Consider the following 14,499-nt stretch of genomic DNA (forward strand, 5'->3'; position numbering starts at 1 on the left):
GGTTTTCTCGGTATAAGGAATATTTTGAGTTCTTCAGTAATTAGATGGATATAATTCAAAGGTAAATTTATCTTTGCGCACTCAGAAGTAACGTTCATGGCATCCTTTGTCACTATGCTGACAAGCAGTCACGTAGGTAGTCCGACTTCACAGGATGTACATTGTAAATAAAATTTAAAAGCCCTGTCGGCTTTTACAATTTTCAGCTTGCCACGCGTATTTGAAACCTATATTTACTAATTTTCATTTTTTGAGGAAGCATACCTCCTACCACAAACATTTATGGAAAAATTTCCCTCTGCCAGTTATATTATTAACAATTTAATGTACCATCCACCTAATTCCTTTTTCATTTTCTTCACTGTTTATTTCAGATCTCCAAGAAGAGGGAATCTGGCAGTATGCATGTGGACGCGCGAAAAGCCAACAACTGGTAGGAAGAATTGATAATGGATAAATTTTCGGATAAGACCTTTTAAAAGTTGAGGAGGGGGTATGAAGCGTATGGGGACAGAGAGGAGGAAGACCTTGTTGGTAGAGTTGAGACTGCAGTCTGACGGCAGACTATTCGTTCTCTAGTTTATGGACTGGCCACTTTTGCCCGCTCGTTCTATCCTAATTGACAGCCGTAACTGTCATGAGGTTTTACGGGGTAAATGAAGTGCGCTTTTCCTAAGAATCTTTGTGTCTCCAACATATCTCTTGTATTGAATGTCCAAACTTCATTACAGTTTTTCGATGTTTTGTTTCCGCTATCACGTGTAAGGTGCGCTCCCCCGCATGGAGCTAAATTCAAAAGTAAAGAGAACCTCTTTCAGTCTATTGGAGCCTGTCGCATTTTCCAGTAATTACGGTTGTTGGGTAGGCATGGAATGATAAAGGAAAGTACTATAACTTATTTTTCAGTTTTCTAAATAAAATATATGTTGCACATTGGCAAAACAACATGGTCTCATCGAAGATTCAGAACTGAAGTCAGTATGCTTATTCATTTGCCAGTTAATCAGTAACAGCTGATCAATCTGGCCTTTCGATTAATTACTTCTTTGCACCTATACGATAACACCCGTCCGTCGCCAATGTTCATATAGTCACCGCGAGACCGAGGATATTGCGTACTGAGTAACTATCGTCATGATACTGTGACCTGATGCTGCACGTAACTATCACTGATATATGTAAATATCTGACTTTCAAACTGCTAAAGTCAGAGTGGCGGCACCGAGCGAGGTGGCGCAGTGGTTAGACACTGGAGTCGCATTCGGGAGGACGACGGTTCAATCCCGCGTCCGGCCATCCTGATTTAGGTTTTCAGTGATTTCCCTAAATCACTCCAGGCAAATGCCGGGATGGTTCCTCTGAAAGGGCACGGCCGACTTCCTTCCACATCCTTCCCTAAAACCGATGAGACCAATGACCACGCTGTCTGGACTCCTTCCCCAAACAACCAACCAACCATCAGAGTGGCGTGAGAAAACCGTATTTTGTGAAACTATCATGTGATAATACACTGAAGAGCCAAAGAAACTGGTACAACTGCCTAATATCGTCTAGGGTCCCTGTGAGCACGCAGAAGTGCCGCAACACGACGTGGCATGGACTCGACTAATGTCTGAAGTAGTGGTGGAGGGAACTGACACAATGAATCCTGCAGGGCTGTCCATAAATCCGTAATAGTATGGAGGGGTGGAAATCTCTTCTGATCAGTACGTTGCGAGGCATCACAGATATGCTCCATAACGTCCATGTCTGGGGAGTTTGGTGGCCAGCGGAAATGTTTAAGCTCAGAAGAGTGTTCCTGGAGCCACTCTGTAGCAGTTCTGGACATATGAGGTGTCGCATTGCCCTGCTGGAATTGCCCAACTCCGTCGGAATTCACAGTGGACATGAATGGATTCAGGTGATCACCGCGCGACTGCTACGGTCGCAAGTTCGAATCCTGCCTCGGGCATGTGTGATGTCCTTAGGTTAGTTAGGTTTAAGTAGTTCTAAGTTCTAGGGGACTTATGACCTCAGCAGTGAAGTCCCATAGTGCTCAGAGCCATTTTGAATTCAGGTGATCATCAGGATGCTAACGTACGTGTCACCCATCAGAGTCGTATCTAGACGTTTAAGAGGTCCCATATCGCCCCAACTGTACAAGCCCCACACCATTACAGAGTCTGCATCAACTTGAACAGTCCCCAGCTGACATGCAGGGTCCATGGATTCATGAGGTTGTCTCCATACCCGTACACGTCCATCCGCTCGATACCCTTTGAAAGGAGACTCGTCCGACCAGGCAACATGTTTCCCGTCATCAACAGTCCAATGTCAGTGTTGACGGGCCCACGCGAGGCGTAAAGCTTTGTGTCGTGCAGTCATCAAGGGTACACAAGTGAGCCTTCGGCTCCGGAAGCCCATACCTATGATGTTTCGTTGAATGGCTCGCGCGCTGACACTTGTTGATGGCCCAGCTTTGAAATGTGCAACAATTTGCGGAAGGGTTGTACTTCTGTCACGTTGAACGATTCTCTTCGGTCGTTGTCGGTTCCGTTTTTGTAGGATCTTTTTCCGGCCGTAGCGATGTCGGAGATTTGATGTTTAACCGGATTCCTGATATTCACGGTACACTCGTGAAATGGTCGTACGGGAAAATTATCACTTCATCGCTGCCTCGGAGATGCTGTGTCCCATCGCTCGTGGGCCCACTATAACACCACGTTCAAACTCACTTAAATCTTGATAACCTGCCATTGCAGCGGCAGTAACCGATCTAAGAACTGCGCCAGACACTTGTTTTTTAGAGGCGTTGCCGACCGCAGCGCCGTATTCTGCCTGTTAACATATCTCTGTATTTGAATACGCATGACTGTACTAGTTTCTTTGGCGTTTCAGTGTAGATGAACTTAAAACATAATAAAGAAAATTTTAAGTGCGGAGAAGTTCACAATATCGAACCAGAGTGTTTCTATTTAGGCCTGTAGATTATTGATGAGAATGTCTTGTTAAGCCTCCTCAAGCTATATAAGTTACGTAGCGAAAGTAGTTTAGACGTCCCACTGCACGCGCTGTACATAACCTCAGCTGATTCGTTCGAGGGTACGCAACTTCATGTACCATATATCAAAGTCATTGCGCGTCTCCAAAGAGAATTCAATGAAATACACGAAATGTACTCGCAGTTGCGAATACGGACAACCACCAGCCGTATAAAGTAATGACGACAATGAAAACTTTGTGCCGGACCGAGACTCGAACCCAGCTCTCCCTCTTTACGGGAGAGGTCGCTGTAATCGCTTTGGCTATCCTTGCACGACGCAGAGCCAGCAGCTGCCTTCGAGGGCGAACGACAGTCATTTCGATTCGCCACTATCAACATCAATAACATCCGGTCGCGCTTGAAGCTGTCATTGCTACGCGACAACTTTATGCGGCCGACGTTGACGTAGCCTTATTGCAGGAGGTATACGTTCTTGGCTTCGAGGACATCTCCGGATACACGACATGCATATTACACGTGTCGGATGCGGGCAGTCGTGTCGCAGTATTTCTCAAAGAAGGTTTAATAGCCACCGATATATGATGTCTACCGAATGCTAGGGGCATGGCACTTATGATTCAAGGGATACACCTCGTCAGCGTCCGGTACCAGGAAGAGGTGTAAACGTTCACTATTCTTTATGTAGTATTCTACCTAGTGGCAGGTCCATGTCTTCGTACGGAGAATTTCTGATTCCACTGTTCCCTGTCTTTAGCTTCTTCCTTCAGTCTGTTGTATCTCCTTCCATCTTTCATGTCGTCCAGATGTTGAATTCTTCTTCTTCCTCATCCTGCGTTTCCTCTGAGTTTCCCTTCGATGACATTATGTATGAGTCCCTCGTGTCTAAGTACATGTCCAGTTGGCCTTTCTCTGAAGAACTGTACGCAGAATATTTCTCTTCTCTCCTACTCTTCGCAGTACATCGTCATTTTTTATGGGATGTGTCCACTTGAGCCGGCCGGGGTGGCCGAGCGGTTCTAGGCGCTACAGTCTGGAACCGCGAGACCGCTACGGTCGCAGGTTCGAATCCTGCCTCGGGCATGGGTGTGTGATGTCCTTAGGTTAGTTAGGTTTAAGTAGTTCTAAGTTCTAGGGGACTGATGACCTCAGAAGTTAAGTCCGATAGTGCTCAGAGCCATTTGAACCATTTGTCCACTTGATCTTTTCCATTCTCCTCCAGCATCACATTTCAAAGCTCTCTAAGTATTTTTTCTCCTTCTTTCTCATGGTCCATGTCTCTGCTCCATACATTGCAATGCTTCAAATGTAGCACTTGATCAGTTTTTTCCTCAATGCCAAACTCAACTTGCTGGTCAGCAGAGTTTCTTCTTGTTGAAAGCAGCTTTGGCCATGGCGTTTCTTTCTCGGATTTCGTTGGTGCAATGGGCATCCTTTGTGATAAAACTTCCCAGGCACGTGAACTGATTCACATTTTCCAGTTCCCGATTTCACTATTCTTTATTGAGGAATTAACACAATTATGCGAAGGCAGGATAGGTGATATGGTGATCGGGGACGATTTTAATTGTACACAATCTGCCAAGAACCAAATCCCCCCGCATTCACCGTGCCAAGCATTCGGCGCCGTCGTTGGCGAGCTCGGTTTGGTGGACACTTGGGACATCATCTGTGCTTATTTTATTTTATTTAATCGTATGGCTAGGGCCCCCCCCCCCTCGGGCAGACCGTTCGCCGGGTGCCGGTCTTTCAATTTGACGCCACTTCGGCGACATGCAGTCGATAAGGATGATAGGATGTTGATGAGGGCAGGACAACACCAAGGCCCAGGGCGGAGAAAATTCCCCGACCCAGCCGGGAGTCGAACCCGGGCCCAGAGGATTGACAATCCGTCACGCAGACCTTTCAGCTACCGGGGGCAATCATCTGTTCTGATAGACTGGGTTTCACGCACTTTACGGAACATTTGTCTAGCAGAATTGATAGGACATATGCCTCGCACCCTCTCAGGGATGCGGTCACGGCCGTCGAGTTGCGGCCAGCAGTATTTACTGACCACACTGCTTACATCTGTACCACCAAGCTTCGACGCCAACAAGTGTGGCGCAGCCGCAGCACGTGGAAATTTAACACAGCTCACCTGACATAACTTCCATATGTCGTCGTTCATGAAAAGTGTACTGAAGTTCATAAGACTGACTTTCAGTTAAAATGTTCTCCTCCTATACGGGAATTACATAATGTGTACAAGTGCAGGTTGTGACGCATGAATGACGACACATGGAAGTGTGGATTTGGCCGTGAGTCGTGTACGGATAGTCGGAGGGATTAAGGAATGGTTCAAAATGGCTCTGAGCGCTATGGGACTTAACTTCCGTGGTCATCAGTCCCCTAGAACTTAGAACTACTTAAACCTAACTAACCTAAGGACTTCACACACATCCATGGCCGAGGCAGGATTCGAAGCTGCGACAGTAGCGGTCGCGCGGTTCCAGACTGTAGCGCCTGGAACCCCTCGGCCACCCAGGCCGGCGGGATTAAGGAGACCTCTCGTATAAAGCGGGAAATCCGGTTTCCAGTCCCGGTCCGGCACAAACTTCCATTGTAGTCATTCAATTATATAGCTGATGGTTGTCCATATTCGCACTTGCGAATGCTTTTCATGTATTTCATGACGGTTGCAGCGAGGGAACGTTGCGTAATATTTCTTAACAATACAAGCATTGAAATATCGTAGAATTCATTGAGTCTGAAAGGTTTTTACAGGAATTAAGTGCGCCTAAGGCCACTGTTTTTGTGCACTGTAAACGTCAGGAAAGAATAACGACCAATAACTGCGCTGATATATTGAAGGCGTTAAATGGAAGGATATGCCAATCATGTAAACTATTGCAGAGAGCTACCACTGCAGCTCAGGCAGTCAGTGTCAGAAGGATGTGTGAAGGGGCAAAATTTTCGTATTTTTACTGCTGCCCAGAAGAAAACTGAATATATTATGCGGCCAAGGTTCACGAAAACAATGCCTTCATTTAAACTTCTTGGGATTTTAAAACTCTGTACTGGACCGAGACTCTAACCCGGAACTTTGCTCTCACAGGCAATACTCTTACTGACGGAGCTATAGAGGCACCACTCACGACCATTCCTCGCAGCCTCGGTTGTGTCTGTGTCTCTCTCTTACAATCGGAGCTTCACAGAAGCTCTCCTGCACATGTGCAAACTGTTTTAATCTGCTACGAAGTAAAAAAAAAAAACTCTCTCCTCTGCAGTGTGAAAGCTTAATTTTGGAAACAATCCCTCGCTTCTGGGTAAGGTGTATCTCCACAATAATGTTTCCACTAGGAGTACTAGTTCAGCAAGGTTTACAGGAGACCTTCTTTGAAGCTTGGAAAGTAGAAGAGAGATACTGGCAGAACCGAACTGGGGTGCACTGAGCTGTGATAGCGGGTTGTGAGCCGTGCCTGTATTGCTCAGTCCATAACAGGATTGCTTCAGAGCGGAGTGGTTTTAGGTTCGAGACCCTTTCAGACACACAGTTTTATTCTGTCAAAATGGTTGAGAATAGCTCACACACTGGTGCAAAGTGAAAAACACCTAATGGAAGTGCCGTCATTGATCAGTGGAAGGAGGTTTTATGGAGCAATGAGTCTCGATACACGCTGTGACACTCAGGTGGGTAAGTGTAGTTCTGGCATTTTCTGGCGAACGGTATTTACTTTAGAGGGTTAGCAGGACAGCAGAACCTACTCGCATATTGTAGTAGACAGCGCGCTTGGCCGGACGTTGTGGCCGAGCGGCTCTAGGCGCTTCAGTCCGGAACCCCGCGGCTGCTACGGCCACAGGTTCGAATCCTGCCTCGGGCATGGATGTGTGTCATGCCCTTAGGTTAGTTAGGTTAAAGTAGTTCTAAATCTAGGGGACTGATAACCTCAGATGTTAAGTCCCATGGTGCTTAGAGCCATTTGAACCATTTGAACAGCGCACTTGTTTGCGAGAGGGAAATGTGAGTCATCCCCACATCGAATCCGTGCAGTGGATTACTGTCCGTGACTGATACACTGGCCATCATGAATGTCGTTTTTAGGCTGCTTCTCACGCTCGTTTAGACAAATGCTGGCCTGGTCCCCAATTTCCGTCTGAGAAAATACGATACACAGGCAGTTAAAATACGACCACACACAGAAATAAGTTTACACGGTTCACAGACTCGACTTTTCTACCTTAGATCATTGACGACTGCCGTCAACAGGATGCGCATTCGGCTTCAAAGTTAGAAATAGAGGCCCACCGGGTTGGCCGTGCGGTCTAACGCACGGCTTTCTGGGCGGGAAGGAGCGCCTGGTCCCCGGCACGAATCCGCCCGGCGGTGAACCGGCCAGTCTGTGGATGGTTTTTAGGCGGGTTTCCATCTGCCTCGGCGAATGCGGGCTGGTTCCCCTTCTTCCGCCTCAGTTATATTATGTCGGCGATTGCTGCGCAAACAAGTTCTCCACGTACGCGTGCACCACCATTTACTCTACCACGCAATCGTAGGGGTTACACTAGTCTGGTGTGAGACGTTCCCTGGGGGGTCCACCGGGGGCCGAACCGCACAATAACCCTGGGTTCGGTGTGGGGCGGCGGAGGGATGAAGTGGACTGCGGTAGTCGTCGTGGGGTTGTGGACCACTGCGGATGCGGCGGGGACAGAGCCTCTCCGTCGTTTCTAGGTTCCCGGTTAACATACAATACAATACAATAGATAAAAATAAAGCTACCAAATCCTGAGTGCAGTGTAAACCGTACTACACGGGATTAACGCCAACAAAAATAAGAGGTTGTGGTGACAGCGAAATTCGTTGAAGGTAGTCTGATGGTTGGATGCTGTCTTGTTTTCTGATTTGAAATCGGACCATTCCTTTGACTGATTGCATTATAGAAGAAGGTGTAGGGCTATGTGCAAACATTTCTGAAAATCACATGCTTTGAACGCTATGGAAACACTTTAGAATCAGATTTTTCTGTATTAGCATGATAATACCACTATCTATAGAGTACCATTGTACCACAGGTTGTAGGTTCTTTTATTGATTGGGTCTGCTAAAAGCTGTGACCTGACGTAAATCGAAAATCGTTACTATGAACCAAACTGTTGGTTAAATGTCAGATGAGCTCAAAATCGAAACAACAACTATTTATCATCTGATAAATTTCTGCCTTTATTGTATCAGAAAGTAATGAAAGGTCTTTCCTGAAAATCTACATATATATATATATATATATATATATATATATATATATATATATATATATATATATATATATATATATGTAAAGTCTCCACCGCATTTTTATGTTTGTATATTACTGCTGATCTCAAGAAATACCATAGGGATTACGATACGGTGTTCAGTAATAGAGACTGATTCGCAAGGAAGGTTTGTGAATCACTAAGTCGGCTGCTGTGACCGAGCTGTTCTAGGCGCTTCAGTCCGGAACCACGCCGCAGCTACGATCTCAGATACGAATCCTGCCTCGGGCATGGATGTGTGTGATGTCCTTAGGTTAGTTAGGCTTAAGTAGTTCTAAGTCTAGGGGACTGATGACCTCAGATGTGAAGTCCCATGCTACTTAGAACCATTTGAACCATTTTGAATCACTATACAAACACGTAACTGAAAGTCCCCCGCCGCGACTTTCTGTATCTACGTGAACTAGAGTAGGTTTCCAGTAATAGACAGACTCACTTACGAGGAATGTTGTGTATATAATTTATAATTATAGTCATGATAAGTGTGTAATATATGTATTGTTATCTGTTCCACGTTTAATTGGCCTTTGGGCTGATATCTAGTGGCAACGATAGGAGTTACTAGCCGGTAAGCAACAGAGGAGGCGGTATCAGGCGGGAAAAGCAGTAAAGCAAACAGCAGCCGCAACTCCGGAGCGCAGAGAAGTTTGACCAGAATCTACAAACCTGTATATATCTTCTGTACATATCAAAAATTAAAGTCTCTCGCCGCATTTCTCTGTTTGTATGTGAAGGAATTACTGCAGGCATTTAGATGCGGTTTTCACTTATAGATAAACTTATTCAAGAGGAAGATTTGTGCACATACTTTATTACCACTACGCCAGACTAATCATCTTACCATAGATATTTAGTGCTAAGGGACTGATGACCCTGCACCCCCTGGTTGCTCCTCTTCTCTCCCATCCCCGCCCTCTGCCATGCCTTCACTGTTGTGTCCCCCCCCTACCCTCCATCTCTACACCCTTCATCTCCTTTCCCAAGGTGCCATCCATCAACTCCCCCTCCCAGATGACGCCCCTCTCTCCCTCTATTTATCCCTCCTATCAACTCTGATCCTCACTCCGCCTCCTTTCCTCTGTCCTTTTCCTGGGCTCCCTCTCCCCCCCCTCTCCATCCTCTTTTTTCCCCACCTACCCTCTCTCTGCCCCCCTTCTCTCCCCTGACTCCTTTTGCATTTCCCTCCTCTGCCTTTTCCCATTCCCTCTCGCATCTGCCCTGCCCCTCGCCCCCCTTATGAGTCCTCTCTCTCCTTTGGTTCCCCCCTTTCGTTTTTCCTTTCCTCCCTCCTTATTTTCCCCCTTTTCTGTCCAGGTCCCCGCCCCCCGCCCCCCATCTGTCCTTGGCTCGCCGGCCACAGTGGTCTCGCGGTTCTAGGCGCGCAGTCCGGAACCGTGGGACTGCTACGGTCGCAGGTTCGAATCCTGCCTCGGGCATGGATGTGTGTGATGTCCTTAGGTTAGTTAGGTTTAAGTAGTTCTAAGTTCTAGGGGACTAATGACCACAGCAGTTGAGTCCCATAGTGCTCAGAGCCATTTGAACCATTTTGTCCTTGGCTAGGGTGTGTCATCTTTGTGCTGACATTTTCGTGCAATGTTTACAGTGAGTGTTCAGTGTTGTGTGTCTTTTCGGAAGTGTTGCGAACGGACATCATACTGTCGCTGGGTGTGAGTTTTATATCTCTTGCGAACAGAAACCAGACTGTCGCCATGTTTTTTAATTGTCTGTCTACTATGTTACTTGTCTGCTTCCTGTGTATTTTATTAGCATTGCCAACCCTTTGCTTTATGTTTTAACTTTCCACAATTTTCCGCCGTTTTACAATTTAAGTTACCGTTTTATCGCCTGCTTTTATTGTTTCTTATCTTCTTCTTACATTTTAAAAAGTCTGTAGGCTACAGAGTAGCGTACTAAGCTGCTGCCAGCCCGTCGCCTTGGGGGGGGGGGGAATCGAAATTCAATAAAGGAAAAAAAAGATGACCCTGTAGTTTGGTCCCTTTATCCCTCAAACCAACCAACTTAGTGCTACAGCCACATCGGGTCGCTCGTAAAAGCTGTAGGAGTGTCAAAAGGAGATCTCTTATGGTATTATTTGCATGACTGTTGTATGTGGAACGAACAGTAATTGATGTACAGAGACTTTTGGCCATATAGTTTACGTTTAATATGTGAAATGTCTGGCATTCTGAATTTCCAAAGAAAAATATCATTTTCCTTGTTTATAATAACATTTTAATATGTACTCTAAGTATCACTCACTGGGTGTTGCCTTGTTGCGATGTAGCTTCAGGAGTTTGCTGAAGAGGTACAGTATTTCTACTTTTCGCAGCTTCTTTGAGGGTACAGCTGAGCTTTCGACATATCTCTGTTATTGTCAGAATTATCCACATAAGTTGGACTGGCTAACAGTCGGATCGCTCCACATGGGCTCATAACCATTTAACGAAAACTGTTATGCAACGGTAACTAATAGGACAGGGGTGGCCCTAGCAAACATGAAACATGGGTGTTGTATCTCACAAAAGATAAAAAACAGGATGACGAACTACCTATGAGATTAAACAGTGGTCCACATTAATCCCTGTTAATTACGAAGTTCCCTGCTAACATATAGACAGCCTGTGTGGCCAAGCGGTTCTAGGCGCTTCAGTCTGGAACCGCGTGACTTCTACGGTCGCAGGTTCGAATCCTGCCTCGGGCATGGATGTGTGTGATGTCATTAGGTTAGTTAGGTTTAAGTAGTTGTAAGTTCTAGGAGACTGATGACCTCAGATGTTAAGTCACATAGTGCTCAGAGCCATTTGAACCATCTTTTTGCTAACATACATGAATAACAAAATATTACTGGATCTGTTCTATCGAAAATGGTTCAAATGGCTCTAAGCACTATGGGACTTAACATCTGAGGTCATCAGTCCCCTAGACTTAGAACTACTTACACCTAACTAACCTAAGGACATCACACACACATCCATGCCTGAGGCAGGATTCGTACCTGCGAGCGTAGCAGCAGCGCGGTTCCAGACTGAAGCGCCTAGAACCGCTTGGCGCCTAGAACCGCTCAGCCACAGCGGCCGGCTCTGTTCGCTCGCAAGAAATGCAGAGGGTAAGAAAATTAGCAATTGTTGACATAGGACAATACAAATCTAACACTTAAATGTCCTACTAAAGACTGAATAGTACAGGTGAATGGGATAAAACTAATTTAAGCAATAATTACGGGAAGATAAATCCGCGGTGTACATACAGTGATTGCTTCAATCCGCCCGTAGAATAAAAAAACTATACTTGCAAGTAACATTGCTGATCGAGTCATAAAAGAGCCTTCACTCACTCGAGGAAAGTATTAGGTTCGCCAAATGTACCTAATTCTAACAACGTGCCTGCAAACACATGGTAATTCTCATACCCTGTTCGTCCAAGCTGCGATTTCTCACCGTATTCAGCACTCAGTTGGACGGAGAGTAGTGAACGTCGTGATCCGCTGCAGACTGCAACACATTAGCTCTCTATCGTATCTCCAATGAGATATATATATATATATATATATATATATATATATATATATATATATATATATATATATGTTTTTCTCATATCCCAGTCCGAGATGCTTTCCTCGCAGACCCCAGAGGAAGTGCTCTCCACTGTATGCCAAACTGAAGTGTGTGCTAAACTGATACCGAGTTCGTTCTCCTCTCTACAAGTCCGCAGAATTCCTGTGTTCCAATGAAAAGGGTTCTACAAAATGCTTCTCAATGGCGTTTTTGTTAACAAGACGACTATCTACCCTCTTAGCAAAAGTTTTACAATGTTAACCAATCATCACGCACCTACATCCGCAGTTCTGAAACAGTTTTGAGATACTCCCCCAGTCCTCAGCTAAGTTTTCTACATCAGACAATACACTCGTCTCCATATCGAATATTTCTCGGATACAGGCATCCTGACTTCTCCTGCTCTTTTTTTCTTTTACATTAATTATTGAGGAGTCCACTTACAACTTTTTAGGGCAAAGGTTGTTCACCCCACGAAAGACGATACAGGGAAGTCTGGTTCAAAAAATAGTTCAAATGGCTCTGAGCACTATGCGACTTAACTTCTGAGGTCATCAGTCCCCTAGAACTTAGAACTATTTAAACATAACTAACCTAAGGATATCACACACATCCATGCTTGAGGCAGGATTCGAACCTGCGACCGTAGCGGTCACTCGGTTCCAGACTGTAGCGCCTAGAACTGCACGGCCACTCCGGCCGGCAGGAAAGTATGCTCATAGCTTTATAAAGAGAAAAGAAACCCTGTCTACATCCCAGGTCTGTCACCTGCACAACTGTAGATGTACCGTACGTCACTCTACGTTACACGATTTCTGCGAATGTACCCCTGGACACCATATCACCCAGGGTGCATTGTGACAAACTACAGGAACAGTACTCGGAGACGCCAGTAGCACAGAATAGAGGGAATACAGAAAGGAAAGCTGAAACCGAATGAACGCGAAACGATAGTACGGCTCGAAATGGACGTTCTTACGAAACACAACTAATCTAGCCGACTAAATGAAAATTTTACAAAAGGAAGCGCTAGTGAAACAAAGTGTGATAAATATTTAGTAAAAACTTATCAGGTGAGCTATTAAATTAATTACTGTTCACACGTACAAGCTGTGTAACTGTCACTGCTGTGAACTTCAGATAATACTGAAGCTACTTTGTTTTGTAAATATCGGTTCTTTCATTGCAGCAGTTTTATTTTTCTCTCGAATTTTTCTTTTCTGAGACAGTAAACAAATTCACTTCTAACAAAAATATCTGTTACTGAACACACTACAGAAGTTTGAGGGTACGCACCAGTGGTGGAATTTTGATTCATGTATTCAACAGGGCCGGCCGCGGTGGTCCAGCGGTTCTGGCGCTGCAGTCGGGAACCGCGGGACTGCTACGGTCGCAGGTTCGAATCCTGGCTCGGGCATGGGTGTGTGTGATGTCCTTAGGTTAGTTAGGTTTAAGTAGTTCTGAGTTCTAGGGGACTTATGACCTAAGATGTTGAGTCCCATAGTGCTCAGAGCCATTTGAACCATATTCAACAGGAATGTAACGCATAGGCATTACTTTAATGAAGGCAGTAGGCCGATCAAAATTTGATTTACGCAAATGTTTTGAATCAGGCTATAAGATATTACGTAATCATATTCGTTTAATAAAAGATGAGTGATAAGTGTCGGAAAGAAACTTTTGTCCAACCGCCTCCTACTTATGAAAAGTCTTCAGCATTTCCATTATGTAGCTGTTGGTGTAAAATATCTTCTTCATCATCATTTTCTTCCAGCAAAAAGTACTACAATAAATCGCGGTCACTAGTTTGAGAAACTTGCATTTACTTCCACAAACTGTTCGCGACTGTTTTTACAATGACTGTGACGACAGAAACTGTCAATCATCAACTGCAAAATAATGCAAGCATCTAATTTTATACACGAAGTTATCGTGTACAGCGTACAATCGCTTCCTGGAAAATTACATGCTATCCCAAATTTTTTATGAAAGTATTAATAAATACGATATATTAAACACTATTTCTCTTTATTTTGCAGTATAAGCAACATAAAAGTTAAAAGATAAAATTGTTTCCACAGACGGACTCAAACCTGCAACCCTTAGCATAACGTTTCACCCACTTTTCCGTATGACACGCGCTGCTTGCTGCTGATGGTACGACAAATTACTCATCTTTCACCCGAACCGCGCCAAAAATGCTATTTTCTTTTAAACATATGGCCGGCCGGGGTGGCCGAGCGGTTCTAGGCGCTAGAGTCTGGAACCGCGCGACCGCTATGGTCGCAGGTTCGAATCCTGCCTCGGGCATGGGTGTTTGTGATGTCATTAGGTTAGTTAGGTTTAAGTAGTTGTAAGTTCTAGGGGACTGATGACCTCAGATGTTAAGTCCCATAGTGCTCAGAGCCATTTGAACCATTTTTTAAAACATATGGTCATCTGGAGCTCCACTTCTGTCTCTTTTATTTCCGACATCATAAATGTGGACGAAATCGGTGTTGCGGAGTAAGGGCAGGCCTTTTGTGAGCTGCACAGAGTACTTAGAAATTAAGTATGGCAGTGACTATGACCCATAACGAAAAAAGTCAAGCTGTGATACGAAGCTATAAGACACGAAAGAGATTAATTTTATATGCTGGTTATTTTCCTCAGTATCGAATGAGAGATAGATAC

The sequence above is a fragment of the Schistocerca piceifrons genome, chromosome X (assembly GCF_021461385.2).
Source record: "Schistocerca piceifrons isolate TAMUIC-IGC-003096 chromosome X, iqSchPice1.1, whole genome shotgun sequence".
NCBI classification, from domain to species: Eukaryota; Metazoa; Arthropoda; class Insecta; order Orthoptera; family Acrididae; genus Schistocerca; species Schistocerca piceifrons.